Here is a 24516-nt window from a genome sequence, read left to right on the forward strand (position 1 = left end):
CAACCAAATTACTCAATCCTTCATTCTCAATAAAATGATACCTACCTTATTTGGTTTTAATAAGCATTAAATTAAGTGATAATAAATGTAAAGCAATGATCCACATGCTTGGTGCATGGCCAGTATTTAGCCGATGGTGTTACCTTTGGAGTATTAAAAATGAATAAATATAAATGCTGAGGTTTTTTTTCCCTAAGTAACAAAAAATAATGGAAAATTATTGTGAGTTTTGAAGGGAGATTCCTATATCAGTCAGTACTATTAATAGTAAGAACAATTTAGAGGAAGTTGAACAGGAAAAGATAGAAGGCTAGTTTTGGTGTAATGAATAAGGCCTGAATTTGAATTCACAAAGCTTGAGTTTGTGAGGTGCTCCTTCCTCTATGATCAGGCTGTCTGATCTTGAGAAAGTCACTTTAACTCATTTTTCATATTTATAAGATAGAAATTAAATTCAATACCAATTTGAATATGGCATATGATTTGATTATTAAACATAATATTACAACTTTACCAAAGAAACCAATAGTGTACAAAATGCTTTGAAATCTGTAAAATCATATATAAATACAAAGGGTGTTGTTAGGGTAATTACCGATAGTTAAAACTTATTCATTATTGAAGTTCATCATTAAAGTTGAAAGATTATTCTCTCACAAAAGTGGAGGTATTGAGTTACCAAATTTGGATGAACTTTTTTTTAAATTATTTTTATTTTTATTTATTTGACAGAGAGAGAGATCACAAGTAGACAGAGAGGCAGGCAGAGAGAAGGGAGAAGCAGACCCCCTGCCGAGCAGAGAGCCCGATGTGGGGCTTGATCCCAGGACCCTGAGATCATGACCTGAGCTGAAGGCAGAGGCTTAACCCACTGAGCCACCTAGGTGCCCCTGGATGAAAATTTTTAAGAAGTGGTTATTAGATTGTGAAATCAGAATTTATGAGGAGAAAAGAGATTGATATTAACAATATATTTGCAATACTTCTGAAAACATTTCTATGGTGTTTATCCCACTAGTGACCCTGCTATTCTTTTTTCAATGCCTTTACCAATATTGGAACAGGATTAGTTTTGAGTTTTATCTAATATTTTGCTTTGTACCTGTTATATCAGTATACACATTGGCTAGCACCTGACTCGAGTAATTTAGGATTATATCATTTGTATCTGTTCCTTAGAAATTTCCAAATTGGAGAAAGAGAAATTAGCCATATGAAATAAGGTCAGAAAAAAATAGAAATCATGTTAATAAAGTAGACTTTTTATTATTATATTTTGATCTATGTATTATTATATTATGGTCCCTGGCTTTAGACAATAATGGGTTTTGTTAATAATAACACTTATATCAATGTTAGTTATGTCTAAATGCTTCATTTATCAGAAACTTTTAATATTTGTGTTCTACCTGTGTTAAACATATACCTTGGTAGGGTATGCAGTAATGTCACCAGACAAGAGAAACAAGAAAGTCCCTTCACAGCAATGACTGCTGTGCTGTTTGAAGGTTAATTGTCTTTCAAGCATGCAGAGAATCTTTATCATGTCATATTTCAGAAATATGTTTTTGGAGATGGGAAACAACAGGCCATGACTTAATGTTCTTGTTGAACCACTATAATTCTTCCAAAGCATTGAATATGTATCACAACAATTTCTCTCTGTTAAAGAAAATATCAAGTCCTTAAAGAAAATTTCCTATTTTGCAGGTAGAGAGGAAATTAAGAATGCACCTTTTTTGTCGTTGTTTTTGGTTTGGTTTGGTTTGGTTAGTACACTATAAGAAATTTGCATTGTAAAGCAAGCTGCTGTTGTCAGCTCTTTAATGTACTGAGCAGTCAGGAAGCTGCCTCCACCCTAAGAGGCTTAGAGACTGAGCAACTGAGTTAGACAGCAGGTGCCCAGGCCAATCAAGTCAATTTTCTAATGCAAAGTGCATGTTGTGGAACTTGTTCTATTAGTTTTTTTTTTTTTTTCTCTCATAAGGAAGCAAGAATTTTTCTCTGTGGATGTAGTGCTATTTCTATTTTGAGAAAAAATAATAAGGAATTTGATAACAATTGACTGGTGTTAAAACAACAAATTACCTTTTAAAAATAGATTATCCACACCTATAGGAAGAATCTCAAGAAGGCACACAGTTAATTAAAGCTGGTTCTGAATTACATGTGCAAATATGCTCTACTGTCCAGTAAATAACTGGTTGTGTGCACAAAACTTTTCTTTCCCAGAAGTAGCAACGAAGCAAGAATTTTTTTAATCAACAACATAAAATCTCATTAACATATTTTAGTTGGAGATCTTCAGAATTTTATTTCCTTTTGCTATTGAAAAGTCACAATAACTAAGAGGAATTAATGTATGTTCTTTTAAATTCACAAATGTTGCAGTAGTTAAGGGTGGGGTGAGGGTACACAGAAATAAGTTGGCAAGAAAAGGTTCAGGGCCTATTACAAAACCAACTGCAAGCCAAGTATGATTCCAGATAGACAAGAACCACCTGTTACAACAGAGGGAGAGGTTTAGAAGACCTTAAAGATCATTTTCCCAATTGTAATACAAACAACTAAGGGAACATGCAGATATTTATATCAAACACATGTGAATAAAATATTTGCCACATGTTATTCAATATTAGAAGGCATATAATCACTTATGTATTTCTAGTTAATCAAGAGAAACTTCTGGACATAGATGGTTTATTATTGGTAATAGTAATAACTACCTGGACATTTACCTAGTGCCCTATTGAATCCTCACAACAACCCTTTTGTTTCAGAGGGTGTTTAACACATGAGGAGACTGATACACAGAGTTAAGTAACATGCTCAAGGCCACACACTTAGTAAGGGATGGAGCCAGGATGCAATCATATCTAACTCCAAAGCCCATGCTTTCAACAATTCTGCTGTACTGTGTACTGCATAAATACATGTTGTAGTCTTTGGAAAACTTTACTTTCTGGACTTGACCTAAATAAATAAATAAATAAATAAATAAATAAAATTAGAAGGGACCTCCCAAACAGCTTAAAGTCCACTAACAATTGCCAAGAACTCAATGACACATTATTGTACAATTGGAAAAGACAGAAATTCAATGTCACACGAAATGCTTAAGGAAAAATGAATGATTTTGCTTGGCCCTTGCAACATCAGAAACCTGAATGAACTCTGCCTCAGAATGGAATATACAATGTATCATTAGAACACACTCTAAACGTTCTTCTTAGTAACAATGCGACACATAGAAAGAGTTCCCTTTTTAATTCTTTTCCAATTTCATAAAATTAGGAAAAAGTTCCACCTCTAAAGCAATTACCCACACACAAAAGAAAAGAAAAGAAGCTCTATAAAATAACTTGCGTTGACTTAAAAGTATTGTGATCATAATGCAGTGATCCTATCAAAGTGCCCGAAATATCTATTTAAAAGATGTGAGTATGTGAAAATTTCTTGTAGAGGGCGAATCTCAACTACTGATGTAACGATTCATATGAACTTTGTTCTTGATTATCTTCAAATAAAAATTTTATGATCAGAAAAGGGGCGTTAAAAGGAGAATTAAAGTTAGTCGGCAATAGGAAAGACAATCTGTCAATGGAAGGACGTAGGCATAGAATTCGGAACGTCAGGAAATACCCAATGTCCGTCACTCAGAATTTAGTTCTTTGTGGGTCGATTACTTCATTACTTAATTATGCGTACGGGTAGAAATTTTTTCAAAATAGAGGCTCTTACTGGAGAAAACGTAGGCATTTGAAAGCGCAGGTGTATTTTCTTACAACCGAGTTGAGCGAGAAGTAGAGTCACTGGTGAGAAATTCATCTTGGATGTGTAAGAATCCCTCTACTTCCCAGCCCACGTGGCAAAAGTAAACAGAAGGTGGGCCGGGGCGGGGTGAAGCAGGACTCGGTCAATTCCCTAATTTGTCGAGTCTTTAAAACTACAGGCCCCTAAAGCACTAAGGGCATGCCCTTGAAGAAACTGGGGAGCGCTTCTGTAGAGGGAGATTAAAGCGACGGTGTAGAAGATGCCAAGGCGGGGGCCAGGCAGGTAGAGGATGCACCTACCTACTGGGCTGGAGGTGCTGGCCTTCGCGCGCGGACGTGGGTGCGCGCGTGGCGTGTGCGGAGATACGTGCAAGGAGGCGGGAGTACAGGCTAGTGCGAGGTGGCAGCGCGTAGGGGTGAGGGGCGCGCACATACCTCCAAGTGGGTGGTGGAGTGCTGCACTAACAAAAAGTTTAAAAGGTTAATCTAGGGTCTCCACCCTTGTGCCAGGCACCCACGCCACCTCCGCCCTGCGCGCCTGCCGGGTGCCTTCATCCGGCTGGCTACCCGTCCGAGGGGTTCCGGGGTGCCCCGAGTCTGGCTGCTGCGCCCGGGGGCTGGACCCTCCCCTGCGCTCGCCCCCGCCCCGTGCTCATCCCGGCGCACAGCTCCCCCGGCTCCACCGCACAGCGCCAGGGCAGCCCCGGCTTCGACTGCGCACCCCATTGTAGGGCCCCCAGGTGCCGCCAGCCTTTGTGCAGGAAGCCCCGGGCGGGGGGCTGATTCCCTGGGAGCCGGGGCTGAGGGCCCCAGGGCGGCGACGGAGGCCGGGGCGGAGGAGGAGGAGGAGGAGGCCACTGGAGGAGGAGGCGAGCCGGGCGGAGGAGGAGGAGGCCGGGCGGAGGAGGAGAGCGGACAGCAGCAGCGGCTGCAGCGAGAGCTCGGGCGGCCGCCGCCGCCTCCTCGCGAGCGCCGCGCGCCCAGGTCCGGCTCGCATGCGAGTCACGTCCGCCCCCTCGGCGAGGCCGCCCCGAGACGCCGGCCCCGCCGAGTGATGAGAACAGACGTCAAACTGCCTTATGAATATTGATGCGGAGGCTAGGCTGCTTTCGTAGAGAAGCAGAAGGAAGCAAGATGGCTGCCCTTTAGGATTTGTTAGAAAGGAGACCCGACTGCAACTGCTGGATTGCTGCAAGGCTGAGGGACGAGAACGAGGTCAGAGCGCTTCTCTTATGCCGCGAAACTCTCCCTTTCCTCTCCCCCTTGCTTTCTCTCGGGCTTCCAGGGACTGGGGAGCAAACCCTGCAGTGTCACCCGCAAATACCAAGAGGGAAGAGGGAAGCTTCACAAATTACTGGAGCCTCTTCAACATGGCTGACAAATATAGTTTTAATTTCCCCCCCCTTTAAACCTGTAGTTCTGTGTTCCCTCCTCTCTCCTGCTAATGCTCCTCTCCTCACCCAGAAAACTTACCTTTGTGACTCTGACCAGCCGGTTTCCCGGCCTTTTATCCTCAGGAAAGTGATTTTTCTTTGCTTTCCTTTCTCAAATAGTTCAGCTTTGGGGTCACTACTTTTCCCTTGAATCCTTCCCGACCCCCATTCCTTCTTGTAAGTCAGACCAGTCTCTCGTTTAACCTAGCCCACCCCGGAAAGAACTCTGACGGAGTGTTTTCGACCCTTTTATCTGTTGTAGGGTCTGGGTCTGGGTTTGCGTTCGCGTCCGCCCCTTTCTAGCCCGGTGTCCGCTTTTGGGGAATGTCACGGGGAGTAGAACTGTAGTACACTAAGTGGGGTTTGGGTTTTTTTTTTTTCTTCCCCTAAGTCCGCGCGTTTTGCTAGTGGTGCTGAGTGAGAGAGAATAGTTTCTCTGGTCCCCCCAACAAGACCAGATCCCACTTTTCTCAAGGTACATCAGCTCTGCGATGGGCTGTGCCTTCCAGTCTGGGGAGTGGGTGTAAGAGAATTTGTGGGCAAATCTGTGCCCTGGCTTTGTGCTTCTCCCGAATCAGCTTCGTTTGGTTCCCCGGTAAGTGACAGGCAGACACAAAGGCAGGCGCAGGCCGGGGGGGAGGGGGCGGGCAGGCGGGAGGAGGGGGGCAGAGTTGAGAGTTGGAAGACTGCAAGGTCAGGGGCGCCGAAAGAAATGAAACCCAGTCCCAGCAAAGAAACGGAGAAGTAGGGAGCCAATTTCTAACAGTCCCATCCCCATTTTTCTCTCGTCTTGGTTGCTCGCTTTTCGTCTTTTATTTATCTGCCTTTCTCTCCGTGTCTCTTTTTTTTCCTCCTTCTACACACACACACACACACTCACTCTCTCTCTCTCTTTCTCGATCTCCCTCCCTCCCTCCCTCTCCAGTCTTGCCGAATCTTTTCGCTGGGGCGGCTTGTCTAGTGTTATTAAGCTAACAGAGTTTCTATGGAGAGTTTTCTACCTATGACACAATAAAGTATGGCCTGGATAGACACCTGGGAAGGTCGAATATGAAATATAAGTGTTATTTACTGGCTATTGCCTTCATGACAGACTTTTAATTGCATTGAGTGATTCCCCCCACTCCTTCATCTAGTGTTTAGGAATTGAAAGAAGGGTTATTTTCCAGTTGTTTGCTTAAAGTTTATTGAAATATTTTTTTTACATCTTCTTGTCTAGGGAATAAGTTACATCCACGAATTTAAAAAATAAAGTCTGATAATGTGCTTTCACCTCTCCAATAAGGGATAATAATGGCAAATCCAAATAAAAAAAAAATTCATCAACAAATGATCCAACATGAGAGGAAGATTGTTTCTTAGGGGAAGTTGGGATAGTAAGGAGAAAAGATGTTGCTTTGCTTTGCTTTGCTTTGCTTTGCTTTGGTTTAAGACTGTGGGTATTGTTGCCTGGTTAATGAAATAATTATATTTGCATTTTAATGGAAAGTTGAAATGCTGGAGGAGAATTATATTCTTTTACGTGTTTGTATGCATGTCTCATAATAAGTTTGAGGAAGAATATAAATTTCAACACAATGTTGGGGGTTTTTTAATGTTATTAAGCAGAGAACTGTTAGGACTAAAAAGTCACACTTAAGTTTAGAAAGCATGTATATGATTAAAAGATGGGTAGAAGGAAGAGCACAGTAATGGACATTACTCCGTAAATCAGATTTCCAAAACCATTTGTCCTCAGTAGTTCACTTTGTAACTCTTTATATTTTGATCTCTGAAAAAGTAATTAAGTTTAATTGTTGATACTGATGGTTATTTCACATAAGTACAGGGGAGTAGTATTACTGATCTGGGGTAGAAACAGCTCATTTGGTTAGTTCTTATTTGTCCTAAAATAATAAGGAAAATAGGAGTTTAGCATAAATGCTTACTATTCGTTGAGAAAACTATGATTAATTATTGCAGTAATTCAGAGTTAAAAATAAACAGTTCCTTTTGCTAACAGACTAATATGTAACTGCTTTTTTGGGACTTTTCAAATGTTGTGGTTTATGCTTTCTTCAAATTATTAAACTAATAGTAGATGTAGTATTTTCCATTCATATTGGTAAATAAGAATACCTGCATTGGTTAATAATATTTATTGTGACCATGATGACTTGTTCTTTCCTATCAAATTTAGACTGTAATTTTATGTATCCTATTTGTATGCTGAAAATAGCTGTTAGTTAATATTTTAGGGTCTTAAATGATTATAAGGAGGAGATGCACATTATTCACCAGTTTCAACCTAAGTACCACTTTCTCCTTTATTATAAAAGAAATTATTTGGATTAATATAGAATAGTTGACTATAACAGACACAATGTCCATTCTTCATTTATTATATGTCTTATAGTATCACCAGGATGTTCTCAGAATTTCATGAGATAGAACAGTCTTGAGCAATTGGATTTTATGGAAGTGATAGTGGATAATAACAAGATAGATCTTCTTCTTAAACTGCAATATTATTTTGCTTATTTTCTTATTGAACTAATAGTTAAAGAGAAGTTAACTTGGAATGAAGAGAGTTCCTTGTTTTGTTTAAATTCACAGATTTACTAACTATGGCTTTAATTATATCTGGGGTTATGCTGGTCCATGCAATGAGTCAAGGGCATTGGTATGATTTTGATGCAGTGACACATGAAGGTAGACATTGGCAGGCCAACATCACTTTCAGAACAAGTGAAATGCACCTGCCAAGGAGTTATTTATGAGAGACTTCCAAAGTCCTGTTCAGGCACTGGACTTGTATTAGGTAACAAAAACAGGAGTTAATGTTTTGGTTTCACTTGCTGAAGTTATAATTTCTCTAACAATTCCTCCAAGGCTCCACCCACACACAATGTTGTAAGCCAGTGTCACTACTGAAATGTATTTCCTTATTTGCTGATCTCAGTAAGAAACCTTTCTTATAATTCACAGACACGCCTGGCAGAAACTCTCTTTTCCATTATGTCCCAGATCCAAGTTGGTAAATTCTTATGAATTCTTTGAAATTATCTTTAAATGTCATCAAAAGCTATGGATGTTTGACATGTTAGAATATCTAATACTTAGATTAAACCTGCTTTTTTGTACTGTAATTCCTTCTTCAATAAGTTCAGTTGTTGTTGCTTAATAGAATTTAATAATCTTACCTAGCCATCTCAAATTACTGGCAGGAACCTTCTTTGTTTTATGAACAAGCATAGAGACAAGTTAAAACTTTGGAGCAGCTGTCAGTGTTGGTTCATCAAAATAACATTTTCCTCAACTATTATGCCACCATTGCACACTAGTTCTTAAGCGTAGTAATGGCACCAAAGCCAGTAGCAGGAAAATATTTTACAAGCCAACTTTACAATTGGAGCCTTAACTGTGGGAGAGTCGGTTTGCCAAGTAGAACTGGTGGTTATCTTGGAAATAGTGCTGAAGAACACAACCACAAATGATTTTGCCAAATATACAGTATTTACTTGGTCTAGATCTCTAGTTTCTATTTTGATGCACTGCCAAAACTCAGGGAATAACTGTGACATTATTTAAGGAGGTTATATAGTACATCTGTATACCTTGGTGTATAGTACAAAATACATATACATTGGTATACAGTGGGAAAGAAGAGTTCCACAAGAGGAGAGGGTAAAGTGAGAGCCCTTGAATCACTGTGACTGCAAGCCAAAGAGAGTCTTAAGTATCTATTTCCAGCATTACTCTGATCCTAGATTGTACATTGCAGAAAATCCCTAACTTAAGAAAGATACACAATCTTTTCCCAATAAAATAGATTTTCTTTGTCCTTTCCAAAATAGTAAGTTCTATCAGCTTTGATTTATGCTTTCTCCACTTGTCATGAAATGCGGTTAAATGTGCCAGGATTCAAGAATTAGAAATAGATAGTAGGTAAATTTTCAATATTTTTTGTAAAAACAAACTCAGTGATAATGTCAACCTACCTGAAGTTTTAAGAATTTGGAACTCAATATTTTATATTTACTCAGGGTTGTTACTCAGACTGGCTTGAAATCAAGCTCCAAATAATCTGAGATTTAAAATTAAGAGATGAATAAATTAGGATGAAGTGTTTTTGGAGGACAGGTTAGGACATAAAATGAACTGGTTGCTTCACTAAAAATACTATTTCTTTAAAATTGAATTTATGTCGCTTGGAAGAGAGGCACTGATTTCTACATCTATTTATTCCATAGTATAACCTAGGGTTTTCTACTCAGTCAATATGTAATGAAGGGAGTACCAGCTTCTAGTTATAAGATGAGTTATAAGTTCTGGAATGTAATGTAATGTAACGATAGTCCAGTGACTATCGTTAACAATACTGTGTTGTATATTTAAAAGTTGCCAAGAGTATATCTTCAAAGTTCCCACCACACACACGCAAACTTTGTAAGTATGTGAAGTGATGGATATAACTGAATTATTGTGGTAGTCACTTCCCAGTATATACATATATCAAATCATTACCTTGTACATGTTAAACTTACATAATGTTAAATGTCAGTTATGTCTCAAAAGCTGAGAAAAAAATGAGTGACCTAGAACTCGAAAAAAATAATGTCATTAAGTTAGAAAATGTATAATGTAGTCTCAGTACTGGTGATGATGGTAGTAATGATGGTGGTTTTTCCTTACATGTAACTTCTACAAGCCATCCACTGGAAACGTACAGCTTAAGGATCTTTAGTAAATTTACACAGACATAACATATTTTTTATTGAAATTTCTTTTAAGATATTTATGGATTCAGATGCAGGTGTATGAAATAATAATAACTGGGCATGTACCTTTTGCCCGATTTCTTCCACTGGTAACTTTTGGCAAAATTATAATAATCACAACCAGGATACTGACATGGGTATAGTCTACCAGTCTTACTTGGATACCCCCAGTTTGACTTGTACATTTGTGTATTATATATTCAGGTCCATACCATTTTATTACCTCATCAGATATCTTTAAATCTTTTTTTCTGAAAGGAATAAAGTTTAACTCAGTTCTCCTTCATCAGTCTTATGATTGTACTGCCATTCCTTATCAAAATTTGCATCAGAATATAGGTTTTTGTTTACTTAAGTGTTTTTGCATAAAATGACCTTAGCGTTCAAAATATTTTCAGTTGTTTTAATAGCTTACTACATTGTAACTTATGTCATTTAATTCTCTTCATGACTCTAGAGATAGGTATTATCCTCATCTCAGGTGAGCTAACTGAAGCAAAATGAGTTTGAATAACCAAATTCATAAGCCAGTACATGGCTTAGCTAAGATTTGAATTAGGCAGTCTGTCTCTAGATCCCAGCCCTTTAACCACTATGCTCTGCTGCCTCATTACTATTAATAAAAAAGTAAAGCTGTAGTGTAGAGAATGTAGGGAAAGTACTAAGAGGAGACTTATGGTGCACGCAATGGTCTACATATAAATGGCACCCAAATATTCATAGCAGTGTTATTCATAATTGTCCAAAAATTGGAACAACCCCAGTGTCTGTCAACTCAAATGTATGAACTATGGTATATCCATATAATGGAATATTATTCAGCAACAAAAAGGAATGAAGGACTGATCCTTGCTGCATCATAGATGAACTTGGAAAGAAGTAAATAATGAAAGGTCACATATGATAGTATTTCATTTACATGAACTCCCCAGAATAGGGAAATCTAAAGAGGCAGAGAGTATATTACTTATTGCTGGGGGGCTGGTGGGGGATGGGGAGAGAAGAAGGGGGACAGAGTGTTAATAGATATGGGGTTTCTTTTGGAGCCTAAAAATGTTCTGTAGTTAGCAATGTTTGCACAGCTCTAAAAAAGTATCCAATTGTGTACTTTAAGAAGGTGAATTTTTTTTTATTTTATGTGAATTATATCCTAAATAAAGTTATAAAAAATGCATACAACTGACAAGGTATTTGGCATTTGGAAAGTAACTCATGTCTCATGAAAAGAAATATAGAGTGCTGTTTGAATTGAATTGTAAGGGACTATGCATACCTTTCTAGAAACATGGCACCAGTGAGTTTTTTATGATACGTCCCTATGAAATTAGGATTTTTAGCTTTGGACACACAGGATGAATTACTTGGGGTTGGTTTTATTTTAATTTCTAACTTAATGTAATCTTAGATACCAGACATTCTTCTTGTTGAGCAATGCTTCTCTCCCTCTTTATTCTGATGAGAATGTTGAATTGGTGCCAGTTGGATTCCATAGTTTGGAACTATGACTATAACAAGGGTGGGGGAAATTCAATGATCTGCAAATATTCAGCTATAATAATTTATACGTGTTATTGTACTCAATAAGGAAATGGCCTTGGCTTCGTATAATTGCTGTAATCTTTATTTTTTCAAGGAAAAACTATGGTAGTGACCAGAAATTCCATTTTTTAAGAATATGATTTTAGGACTTACCTGTAGGTTTGTAATGAATGACATTCACATTAGAATCTTTATCCAGTCAAGCTGATGAAGCGTTTGTTATGGAAAGCAGTAAGGTAGAATATAGGTCTGGTCCTCCGTATAGGAAAAATGCATAGCTTCATTGTTTTTACCCTCTCTTGTTTCTCTTAATACTTTGTGAACTACCTCAATTCAAAATAGGTTTTTATGGTAGTATCTCCATAATATTCAAAAGTTATTCACTGGGTTCCAGTGTGCTCTTCCATCTTTGCCTTTTATTTATTTTTTTTAAGATTTTTATTTATTTATTTGACAGAGAGAGACACAGCAAGAGAACACAAGCAGAGGGAGTAGAAGAGGGAGAAGCAGGAGCCAAATGTAGGGCTCACGGGGCTCGATTCCAGGACCCTGGGATCATGACCTGGGGCCGAAGGCAGACGCTTAAGGACTGAGACACCCAGGCACCCCCCATCTTTGCTTTTTAAATATACTTCCAAAAATCTTAAATTTTCAAGTTAATTAAAAGTATAAGAGATGAGATATTTTGTTTATATTTTTAGCCTTGCTTTTTGTAAATGATTTTTATGGAAGATGCCCTATATTCAGGAGTAAAACAAGGATGGGGGAAATTCAATGATCTGCAAGCATTCAGCTATGAATTTTTGCTGATGGACTGCTGTCTTCTGGGAACAGAATTGTCTGTGGTCAGGCACGGACATAGCAGATCTCCCATTAAGGCATGCCATACACAGTATTGATAATTTTCATTTGCTGCTTTTACAATTTTGAGATTTGTTTTGGTTTGTTCTATGAATGCTGCAAAGTAATGAGAATTTTAATTACTATTGTCATACCTCATTAGCCATCGCTAAAACCTGCCTTTTCAAGTTGCTTGTTTTTTTGATAGAGTATTAAACTAGTTTCTATGTCCAGATTATTCTGTAATGAAAACTATTCACCCAACTCTCAAGATGAGTTTTTATTATAGTATTTCTCCTCAAATTAGTATATTTTTTGTCTTCCAATGTAAAAGAAGAAAGGCTTAAATAATGTTAGTGAAACCCAGAGGACAGAACATAATCTGTCTCTGAGTTATTCCTCCTGTTTTTCTTCCCTGTCTACTTTAAGAAACAAGGGCAACCATTAAAAAATACCTTAATTATTAGTTGTGCCGCTTCTAAAGAAAAGTGCCAGAATCTGAAAATAATACAATGACACCACACCCAGATTCCATCCCAAACATACCGCCTTGTTCCTATTAATTTATTTTTTAATCTGTTTGTTCTTTCAGCACTTTATCCATTTTTTGTTTGAAGTCTCTTACTTTGAAGTTGCAGAATTTTCATATTTGCCATTGGCTATAAAGTTCTCTCAGCTCTTTTATAACCTCTCATGATTTTTGAATTAAAAGGATTACTTTTATACACCCTCTAATTAGTTTGGATGATTATTAGCTTTTTGTTTGTTTTACTGCATACATCATAACAGAACAAGAAATCACTTCTGCAAATAAAGTGGTCATTCATAAAATTAGGAAAAGCATCTTAAAAATTGAATCCATTTATTAAAACATTAATTCACTTACATTTATATTTTAATGTACCAAAGAGAATTGGTGAAAGGAAGAATGCCTTATATGAATACTTTTCAAACATGAAGGAAGAACAAACTTTCCAACATCAAAATAACCATGTAAATTGTTTGTTTCAGTAAAAAGAGAAGCAGGTACATTTTAGCAGGAAAGCATATATTTTAAACTTTGTACTCTCAATTTAATCTAGCTTTATTCCAAGATAGCCACCCATTTGGTGGTGGTTGTTTTTTTTTCTCCTATGAAGTTATAACATATTTAGCTGAAAGTAAGACGAAGTTGTACTTATTTTTGGAATGTCTACTACATCATAACTTGGAGAGAAACATACTTGCAGGAAGTAAAACTAGTAGACATTTTGCTAATGGCTTACCTTTTTAATACCTGTAATTTAATTGTGTTTCTACCGAAAATCAAAATTGGTAAGGACATTTGGTTATTAACTTTGGGAACTAAATTTTCAACTTGAAAAATTAAATTTCAATTTAAATTCAATTTGACTTAAAAATTAAATTGAAACTTGTTTGCTCTCAAATGTGATTCTTATTTCAAGTAGGAAATTTTATACACATCAACTAATTTTAATATATAATTTAAAAAAATTTTACCAAGTGTGTAGAAGATATAGAATATAGCATTTTAAAATCCTTTTAAAAAAATCTTGAGAATTTGTTGAAATCAGAGTATTTTTCAAATCACTAGTTTAATTTACTACTGACAGTTTTGCAGGTTTTTTGTTTTTGTTTTTGTTTTTTGCATTGCTATATGTCATGCTTTAAAGCTGAAGGTTATAGGAAACTTTCCATATTTAGGTATAAAAAACTTGATATTGACATTTTTCTTGAATATTGTAAGGCTTCAACCCCTTTAAAAAATGATTTAATTGTTTCATGTTCACAAACCCATTGTAAAAGATAACAGTGAATGTAGATGAGGGTGAAAATTAAGGGGAGAGGTAAAATACTATATTGTGTTTCTCTTTACTCAAACATAGCCATTGGATACTTTTTGCTGATAGAGTCATGTTGTAATTTTATTTGGATGTAAATTGTCACTTTGCAAACCACTTGTCTATTTAGAGTATCTCTGTCTAGTAGTTGTGTAACCCTACCTCTCATAATATTTCAGTTCATACTGAAGTAAGTGAGCAAAGATAAAGGAGAAGTTTTGGGATAAGAGGAGGTAGAAAGTGCATTCAGAATGCATTGTTGAGATTTCAAAATTTGCCCCAAACTTAATTAGAATAGGCAGTTAATTGTAATCTGTCCTCTGGTTAGATGCTGCTTAAAGAAGAAAGGGAATGCAATGGGGATTGGTCATTTCTCCTGTTCTTCCTCCATTGATTTTTGTTGTTGTTGGAGGGGTGGTGAAGAAAGGGTAAGGAAAGGAAGACATAAGGAAAATAAATCCCTCTTAGAGTCAGTTCCTTGATAGGCACATGCTCATTTTTAGGGCCAAAGAAAAGGGAGGTTTTCCTTCAGAGCTTGTTGACGCTTTCTCGGCTTCCGATTACACGTGGTCAGATCAACATTTGACACGTGGGTACAGTGCGTGCGTGAGCATGGCAGCACTATTTACAAACACCATCCTAGGATTCCAGAGACTCTTATGTAACAGCTGAGAGAGTGCGGGCTTTGTGTGTCTGTGGGCGGAGGAATCAAACAGTTTAATTCATAGTCAGGGAGCCCTTGTCTGGCTCTGACAGGGTCATGAACCAAAGATCAAGGTGTCTAGGTCAGGATCCGCCCAATATGCAGTTTTCCTACCACAGTCTCAAAGGCAGTGCTTTAATACTGGGCTAATCTTTTTTTTTTTTTTCCTTCCTTCAGCAAACAGAACCAGTTATGCCAAACTTTTTTTTGTGATTTTGGTAAATGTGGGCAGATTGTACCTTGGTTCTACTTGTACTCTGCAGTGCCACTGAGACTAAAGTGTGCTTGCCTGCCACTCAGCCTCATTAAGTAATGCCTTTAAAAAAAAAAATTTAAAAAGTGCAAGGGAATTTTTTTTTTTTTAAGTGCGAGAGAATTCATAATCTGACTTGCGGGACTAGACACTCAAACTACAGAACACTCAAGAAAGTGATTAATTGATCGTCCTCCTTATTCCTTCCTGCACTGACCCCTCTCCTTTCTCTTCTCCCTCCCTCTTCAGTTCTTCTTCATCACACCTCCTCCGCTTCTAACTCTACATCAAGACTTGGGTTATTTTAAAAGAAAAAAAAAAAGTCTCTATACTTAGGGAATTGCTTTTCCCTTCCCAGATAGCTTTTAAGAGTTTTCCATTGATGTTTATCAATAAAAAGAAAGAAAGAAAGTCGAGTTTTTAAAAAAGTTAAAGCACACAAATTTAAAGTGTATCTGGCATATGTTTTCTAGTCCTTTTCATTGTAAGTTGTAAGCTGACTGGTTGGAATCTTTAAAATATGAGTGAACTTTGAGGGTTTTGGGGGGGTTTTTTTGTTTTTTTTTCTTTCGTATTGCATTTAAGGATCATTTTAGATGGATATCACTATTGGTTATCCAAAAATAGAAACCATTCATAACAAATAATTGAAATTAGATCATCAAAAAATGAACTCTTAGTTAATATAAAAGTTGGTGTGTTTGAACTCTTCTTTCATAGAATGTTTTCTTTTGTAATTACGCTATCTTTCTAAAAAAATAACAAAATTAAAATCTTTGAAATGCAGTACAATAAACAAAAGGAATTTGTTTAACTTTTAAAAATAAGGGATCTTTTCTCCAAGAGATAAACCAAGCATCAAAAAACTATTTTGTTTTAAGTACAGTTTGGTATAAGAGAAGTTAAGATCTGAAATAATTTAGAGATTATCTGTCCAAATTAATTATTTACATATGAGACTTAGAAATTGAGTTTAGCTGTTTAACATCTGAATTTGTTCTCATTTGAAAGAAATTGCCAAAAGAGTGACTCATTTAACCAACACAATGGAATCTAAGAATGGGCATTTTTCATCCCTGTTGCTGAGTAAAAAGTTCCTTCTGGACTTGAAAAGATATAATTTATTTAGTGTTTATCATTTAAAATATTTTGTACAGCTTTAATACATTGAATTGAGATATAGTGATATAGACTGTAGGCTTTAAGAGATTCTTTTCATTTGCTTGTTTTATTTTTTTGCTTTTTTATTATTTTGGCCTAAAGATAATATATTCATCTTAGTCACCCTTGGCCTAAATAGTGAAAGTTTGTGTGAAATTACTTATCTGTATCGTTTTCTTTTTTCTTTCTTTTTTTAAATATATATTTTATTTATTTATTTATTTATTTATTTATTGACAGAGAGAGAGAGAGAGAGAGAGAGAGAGCATGCACGAGTAGGCAGAGTGGCAGGGAGAGGGAGAAGGAGGCTCTCCACTGAGCAGGGAGCTCGATATGGGACTCGATCCCAGGACTCTGGGATCTTGACCTGAGCTGAAGGCAAACACTTAACCCACTGAGCCACCCAGGTGCCCCTCCTTTTCTAAGAACAGTGCCAATTCAGAACATTCGTGGGCTTTCACGAGAATTATCTTCTCCTATATTAGAACAAAAATATTTTCTTCTCTTAACTTTGTTGGACTCTAAATTATATGCGAGTATAAGCTGGAAGTGCTCAGAATTTGATAAAGGCCATAAATTAATGCATTTCTGCTAAGAAAAGGATTTAAATATAACTTTCATTTGATTGTGCTTCAGTTTCACTTAAAGTGGCAAGCATGCAATAAAAATTGATTTATTCAGTGGGTGGACTCCCTTAATAAAGAGAAACTTAGTGGCCATTGTCTTAGTATTATAAAATATCAGAATGGTAGACTGAATGTGAAAGATATATGCTAAAAAGTGAAATTTGAGTTTATGCCCTTTCAGTTACTGCTGTGTTTGAGTGTGTGTGCATCTGTCACATGTATTTTGGACTCAATATGATTTAAGTCCTCTTGGTAGAAATGGTTGATTAAACAAACCACAGTAAAAGTTTCTGTTTATGAATATAAAGTGAAAAAATAATGTCATGCATCTTTCCAGATATTATGAAGTTACACAAAATCCTCAAGGTCGTTTGTACCAACTGCTTTTAGATGGTCCTTTTAGAAGATTGCTGAGGAATCAGATAGGAGCTCACCCAGAAACAGCTGGCTTGGTGATGTTAAGATTGGTGCCAGGTATTCCCTCTTGCATAGGAGTTCCAGGCCATCCTATTGCCTTCCCATGTGGTCAGGCACACATGGCTCTAATATTTACACACACTGTTCCAGAATTCTGAACGCCAGTGATGCAACAATGTGGGTAGAAGGAGTGGTCTGTATCTCATTAATTGTTTAGCGGCCCGGATCACAAATATTGATGCAGGAGAAGAAAGTATTGATTATAATAATGCTTGACTGGGACAGAGGGGGATAAGGTGATGGTGCATGGTAGATGCATAAAGGAGGCTTTCCCCCAACCCCCCATTGTTATTTTAAACTGTTGTTACCACTCAAAAGGAGCTTTCTACTTTGAACTTAAAATAGTAGCTTTTAACTGGGACCAGTGACTACGGGCTTTAGTATCCAAGGACTGAAGGTGATGAAGGTCTTAAGAGTGTCACTCTCATAACCAGGCTGACTCAGCCTCTTTTAGGGAGCTATTGTGGCAACGTAACCATCTCTAGTAACCTTACTGCATACGTGCATGGAAACAGTTGGAGTTAGAGCTATCGTTTTCTCAGGTTTTAAAATTGTTCCTCACGCATTATTTGTTTCATGTTTGAAAATATGCCATTCCTAGTACATATAGAAATGCTTTCCAAAATCACTGAATATGTTTGGGTAGAACTAATTTGCTTAACATTATACTCTTGTTTAAGAGCCTGTATCTGCAAACACATGGGGGAAACCCCCTTCTTATCTGGTAGAAAGATGATAAAGGAGAAGAAAAGATAGGTGATAACTTTGGAAAATATGTAATAACAAAGTGGTGGCATTCATTCAACTAAATACCAGCAACTACGTTTAACATGGAAATGTGCCTAAAATGGTGAGGGGAAAACATGTAAATATAAGGAGACTATAAGGAGTTTTTAATGAATAAATGCTCTATCACAAATGATGAACATTTTAAAGATCTGTTTCAGACTCTTATAACAAATTGTCAAAGACTTTTTCATCCACCTTCCTTTGAACTTTTAACAGTTTTTTTCTGGACTGTGGGTTTAACTCTGTTTGCATGTATGTGTGCATTTGAATATGTTTTTATATTTTAGATCTAGCTGTGTGAACTAGAATTGTTTCCAATTGCTTATATGATATTGTAGCCACTTTTACTTCAACATTTCAATAAATCATTCATCAGATTTGCAAAAATATAGTTCATTTTCAAACATAGAATCATGGATTGTTGTCAACTGAAAAGGATTTTAGAGGCTCTCCAACCTATCTGTTACATTTACAATTGAAAAAATTTCCTATGGCTATAGGAAGGGGAAGACATTTGCTTCAAATTATATAATAGGATAGCTATCATTCTAATAATAGCCAATATTGACTAAGTTCTTACATTGTGTTAAGCACCATGCTGGACGCTTTACAGAGATTATCTTATTTTAGTCTCATGTCAACTCTTTTGTTTGTTTGTTTGTTTGTGGCATATATCCCCATTTTATTGAGGAAAAAATAGGTCATAGAGTTTTAAACCTCTTCATGTATTAGGAATTATATTTAACATCACTGCTGTTCTTTTAGAAATATAATTTCTTCCTCCTTGGTGTTCTCACTGGTGTGACCTTCCTTTCCATTATTTCCTGATTATTCCTGCCTTTCACCATATTTTTCCCCCAAAGGAATCTACACTGCCTTTTTATTTCTAATGGATCACAATGAACTCTTAAACAGCAGGCTGCCATTAAACAGTCTGACCTTTTGGGTCAGGAAGATCTAGTTTTGAATCCTAAGTTTCCTTCTTATAAACTGTGTGTGTTTTCATTCAACATAGTAATTTTAGCCTCTCTGAATCTGCTTTCCCATCTATGAAATAGGAATAGCTAATAATTCTTATCTCCCATGTTGCCAAGAGGGAATAAGTGAATGAATTAATATAATGAAACATTCAACCTATTACTTGGCAAAATTTCAGTGATTGAATAACTATTTGGTCATTTCTCAGGTGTTTGTTGAGCGTCTATATATTAGGAAAGAAGGAAGCCATTGTACTTGCCTGTGTAGAGTATATAGACTCATAAGAAAGAGTCAATACCATGATCTTTTAAAAAGCATAATGAGATGGAAATTGTAGGACTCACAGACTGGTCACATGGGGAGTTTCCCAGGATGCATCCAGCCTTTTGCTCAAAGGTATGATTCTTTAATTGCCTGAATGGTCCTAGGCACAAGAGTTGGCATGACTTTCTCAACGTTGGGGGCCCACAGAGATTGCACAAGTCTTAACAGCATGGTCTCTGAGGAAGGCCCCCAGAAGGAAAGATTATTTCCATCCCTTTTATTATTTCAATCAGGATACAAATTACAAGTCTGTAGTTTCTTCTGTTCACAATCATCTTTTATTATATCAGGTATATTGAAAGGATATAAATTTGTCTGTAGAAATATAAAATGGTAGCATGTATGATTTAAAAACTATTAAGGATTATAGATGTTCCTTATTCTAACTCTGTTTCATAGCGTGTTTTTAGGAACAAGAACAGATACTTTGGCACACCTTGCTTAAAGACAGATGATAGTCTTGTTGTGCTAATCCCAGGGACTTCCCATGAGAATGAAGATTCCGTACATAGTGGTGTCATGGGATTTGGAGCCCATGTGAAAGATGTTTTGGAGTGTCTCCCAATTACTTAACAGTTTAAAATATATCAGCTATTTATGTGTCAATAACTGCCTCCTTTCATCATGATAGAAGTTTCCTTGAGAGCCAGGATCATAATTTGTATATTCACTAAATCCCCCACAATAATTAGTATGCAGCCAAGTACATAGCAGGCCCATATATGCCTGCAGGTAGACTGTGTGGGTTGGAAATACTCTTTTTTTTTTTTTTTTTTTTGGTTGGAAATACTCTTGATGACCCTCCCTGTTTGAACTATCATTTCTCGGAAATAATGAACACAGAAACGGAGAGGTTTGACTGGTTAGTTTCTACAGTGACTTTTCAAAAAATACAGGTACATGATAGCAACAAAAATAATTTAAAATAATGTCATTAGAAGTATGTCTTTATTATTTTTCCTACAGTAATATATTGAATTTTCCAAATTATCAACATCAAACCATAGCTTCGTGACTCCCCACTATGCAGGATATGAATATTAGTATTTCTCATTTCATCTACTTTTCTCCCTTGCCTTCTGCCAATTTTTGTATTCTATACCTTCTCTGTTTCTAAGTTTATAATATTTGTATTATGTTCTTCACCTATAGCTGTCTCTCCTGTGCTTTGTAGCTCAGTGCTAATTGAGAAAAGAAAACCCACAGCATTTATAATGTCATGATTATAATAAATAGATTCCAGTATAATACCGAGGGTATGGTTGAATATGTAGAAAAGGAAAAAAAAAATGATTCCATAGCATTAAAATTTGGTTTGTTCTGAAGATAATATTTTAAGTAACAAAATAAAATAGAGTGCATTTTCTTAAAGTCCTTTAACTCAAAATTGTGCCATATATTAGTTTCTTTCACATTTGGACTTAACAATTTTCTGTGAGCCTTAAAATTTTTCTTGAAAATTCTAATCATCTTATTTTGTGTCCTTGATAGAAGAATTATATGGCTTCATCACTCACAATGATTTTTCCAATTTCTTAATTATATCACTTGGTGAATGAAATATACCTTCCTCTTCAAGTCATTTTTCCCCTATGCTGTCTACTTCCTTTTTTCTGAATTAGTTTCTTTTCATTATTCTCCTGGTTAGAGCTGCTGTATTATTTCAGTCCCTTGTCTTGCTTGGTATTTGGTTCTTTTTTCCCCCCTTTCTCCTTGCATACATCCCCAAGAGTTTATTCTTGTTTTTGTTTTCCAGAAATGGTGGGTAGGAAGCAAACTGAGTCCTTGGATATCCAAAACACCTTTATTTTTTCTCAGAGTTAATTAATAATTTATTATATATATGCTCCTTGGTTCAAAGTAATCTCCCCTCAAAACTTGGGAGACTTTTATCCAGTGTTGCTAATGAGACCCAGACATCTGATAAAAGTTTGATTCCATCTTTTTTAGATAACTTTTTTTCTTATTTAAATGGTAATTAGGATCTTTATCTTGTCAGTCAATTCCACCTAGAAAATTAAAAGCTCACAGGAAAAACAGTCCAGATCTGTTTAGGCATAGCTCTTTTAATACCCATCCTTCTCAGCCCTAAATGATTCTGTATAATCTAGAAAAAAAAAAGTCTTCTTTCCACTTTAGGAACTTTTCTTCTATTATACCTTTGATTATTTCTTCCCCTGTATTTTTTTTCTCTCTTTATGGAACTCATGCTAACTGACCTCCTCAGTTTATTTTTCTTGTGTATTAAACTTCCTCTCATATGTTCCATCTGTTTTCTCTATATATTTTCCCAATCCACTTGATCTTTTTTAAATGTTAAAAATTAAATTTTAATTTCCTGAAATTCTTATATCATCTGATTGACTCTTCTTTTTTTTTTTTTTTTAAAGATTTTATTTAGGGTGCCTGGGTGGCTCAGTGGGTTAAGCCGCTGCCTTCGGCTCAGGTCATGATCTCAGGGTCCTGGGATCGAGTCCCACATCGGGCTCTCTGCTCAGCAAGAAGCCTGCTTCCCTCTCTCTCTCTGCCTGCCTCTCCGTCTACTTGTGATCTCTCTCTGTCAAATAAATAAATAAAATCTTTAAAAAAAAAAAAGATTTTATTTATTTATTTGACAGAGAGAAATCACAAGTAAGCAGAGAGGCAGGCAGAGAGAGAGGAGGAAGCAGGCTCCCCGCTGAGCAGAAAGCCCGATGCGGGGCTCGAACCCAGGACCTGGGATCATGACCTGAGCCGAAGGCAGCGGCTTAACCCACTGAGCCACCCAGGTGCCCCCTGATTGACTCTTCTTAAGGAAGCCTTTTTTTTGCACCAAATCCTAAGGAATGAATGAAATTTTGTAAAAAAAAAAAAAAAAAATAGAGCAACAGAGAAAGAAATGTTTATAACTACATTACCATATATATGTTAGCAACTGAACTTTTTTTTTTTTTAAGATTTTATTTATTTGAGAGAGAGAGAGAGGGAGCATGAAAGGGGGAAGGTCAGAGGAGGAAAGCAGACCCCCTGCTGAGCAGGGAGCCCAATTTGGGCTCAATTTCTGGACTTCAGGATCATGACCTGAGCTGAAGGCAGTCACTCAACCAACTGAGCTACCCAGGCGCCTGCGACTGAACTTTCTGATGTTATTGTAATTGAGTAGTATTTCAGTTATATTGTGTGTTTAAGAGGCTTCTGTGACTGCTTCTAAATATAAGCATGATTTGCAAAATGACTTTAAGTTTTAAACAACTGATTTATAAGTAGACTTTGGAGCTCAGGCCTCCTGAAGATGAGCACTACCTGTATTCTTCTTTTGCTTCCTTTCGTTCAGTTCTGTGACTACCAATTCCCTTCTGGGCTGGAAGAGATAGCACAGTTTCCAGTATCTCTCAGTATTTATTATCATGATGAGATAATATTCTGTTAGTCCTTAATTCTGGGTTCAAGTGAACTTGGTATTTATTTCATAGTGAAAAATAATTATAGATAGATGATTCCTCATATGCAGGTTTTCCACTGGTTTTGAAGTACCTTCTTTATTCATTTTAGATATGGCTAAAATAATAGTATTTTGAGTGCATTTTTCTTGCTGCTTTTATTGTAACTTATTATTAACAGTTCAAAATCCCACAGAATTTGAGTTTGATTTGTAAGCTCCATGATGGGCATTCTACTTCTGTTTTGTTCAAACTGTTATCTCCAGTATCTAGCACAGTGCCTGAAACATTATAAACTAAAATCAGTATTTGTTGAATGTAGACCAATATTTCTAGAGAATTCTCATTCCAAAGATTTAGTAGAATAAGAAACTTCTAAAGAGTAATGCCATACTCAATGATAATGAAATGAGATACAAGCAGGTAGGGTAGCTCTTTCTTTACTTTTCTTCCAAATATAGAGAACTTTCTGAAATCAGAGAAGAATTGATATGAGTTTTAGTATGTTTCGTTGACATAATGATACGTAACCAGGAAACAGAAACCAGTTCTTTTAAAAATGGCAGGAAGATGAGAAGAAAAAGCAGAGGTCAAAAAAAATTTTTAAACAGTATAACTTACTGAGGCATCTAAAATCTTTAAATTCTACATTGGTGCAAGGTACAGATCTTGAGCTACAACTGCTTTTTGATAAAGGATGCTGGTTCATACTGCCAATGTTATATCTTCCCCTATATAGTAAAGAGTTCAGTGTGGTCCCTGAGATGTTGAAAAAAGTAAGGCAACATTCATACTTGTGAACAGACCTGCAAAAATAGATTAGTCTCTTTCAGATTGCATTATTTGTTTTCACATGCGTGTCTTTACCTCTTTTTGGAAGTCTGTTTTCTAACCTTCTTCCAGGGCTTATCATCTCTTTCATATATCCATTGCATGCATTTTTCAGAGGCTAAACGGAATTAGTGCATACTTTGTATAGCAAAAAGGTGCTGTTGACTTTAAATGAGGTCTTTGACTTTTCATGTGATGCTGGGCAGGAAGTTTACTATTTCCTCATTTATCAAATGAAGGACTTGGACAAAATAACATTTTCTGAAATTTCACTCAATTTAAAAGTCCACATATGAGATCTATATTATATATGACAAGTTGAAGCATATTGCAGATGTTAAATAAATATTTGTTTTACTGCATTTTTAAGTGGCCACATTATTTCCTTTTAAGGAAAAAATAGTATTACATTCAAATGCCTGTATGTTTATGACAAACATTTTAAAACTATTGAGGTTGAATTCAAGGTTTCTTACAGATGGTCTTTGCCCTTTCAGCAACATCTCTCATAATGTGAGAATAATGGTGGAGTCAAGAGTGAAACTATCCAATTAAAAAAATTCTTTCATCGAGGGGAAAAAGTATTCATCAGAGGTGTTCTAATAGATGATGTATTTTTGGTAATGAAACTGATAGGGGCAGAAAAAAAAACGAAACTGATGGGGTAATTAACAGTTTTTTTTCTAAGTTGGCTGTGCTACTACTATGTTGTTATGCAATGATAATGCTTTTCTGACAGGGCAGAGCGCAAAGTTACTTTGGTCTTATT

General features: G+C 36.4%; 1 protein-coding gene across 3 annotated transcripts in view; it reads left to right on the plus strand.

Moving 5' to 3' along the window:
- The first annotated feature begins 4685 nt into the window (after positions 1-4685).
- Positions 4686-24516, plus strand: part of TET2 (tet methylcytosine dioxygenase 2) — a 140457-nt gene continuing 120626 nt past the window's right edge. The window contains exon 1 of one of the 3 annotated variants that reach the window (XM_047718131.1): positions 4686-4988. The gene's annotated coding sequence lies outside the window, so the exon portion shown is untranslated. The remainder of the gene's footprint in view (positions 4989-24516) is intronic. The other 2 variants (XM_047718130.1, XM_047718128.1) reach the window with 2 other exon arrangements.

Source organism: Lutra lutra, chromosome 2 (genome assembly GCF_902655055.1).
Source record: "Lutra lutra chromosome 2, mLutLut1.2, whole genome shotgun sequence".
NCBI classification, from domain to species: Eukaryota; Metazoa; Chordata; class Mammalia; order Carnivora; family Mustelidae; genus Lutra; species Lutra lutra.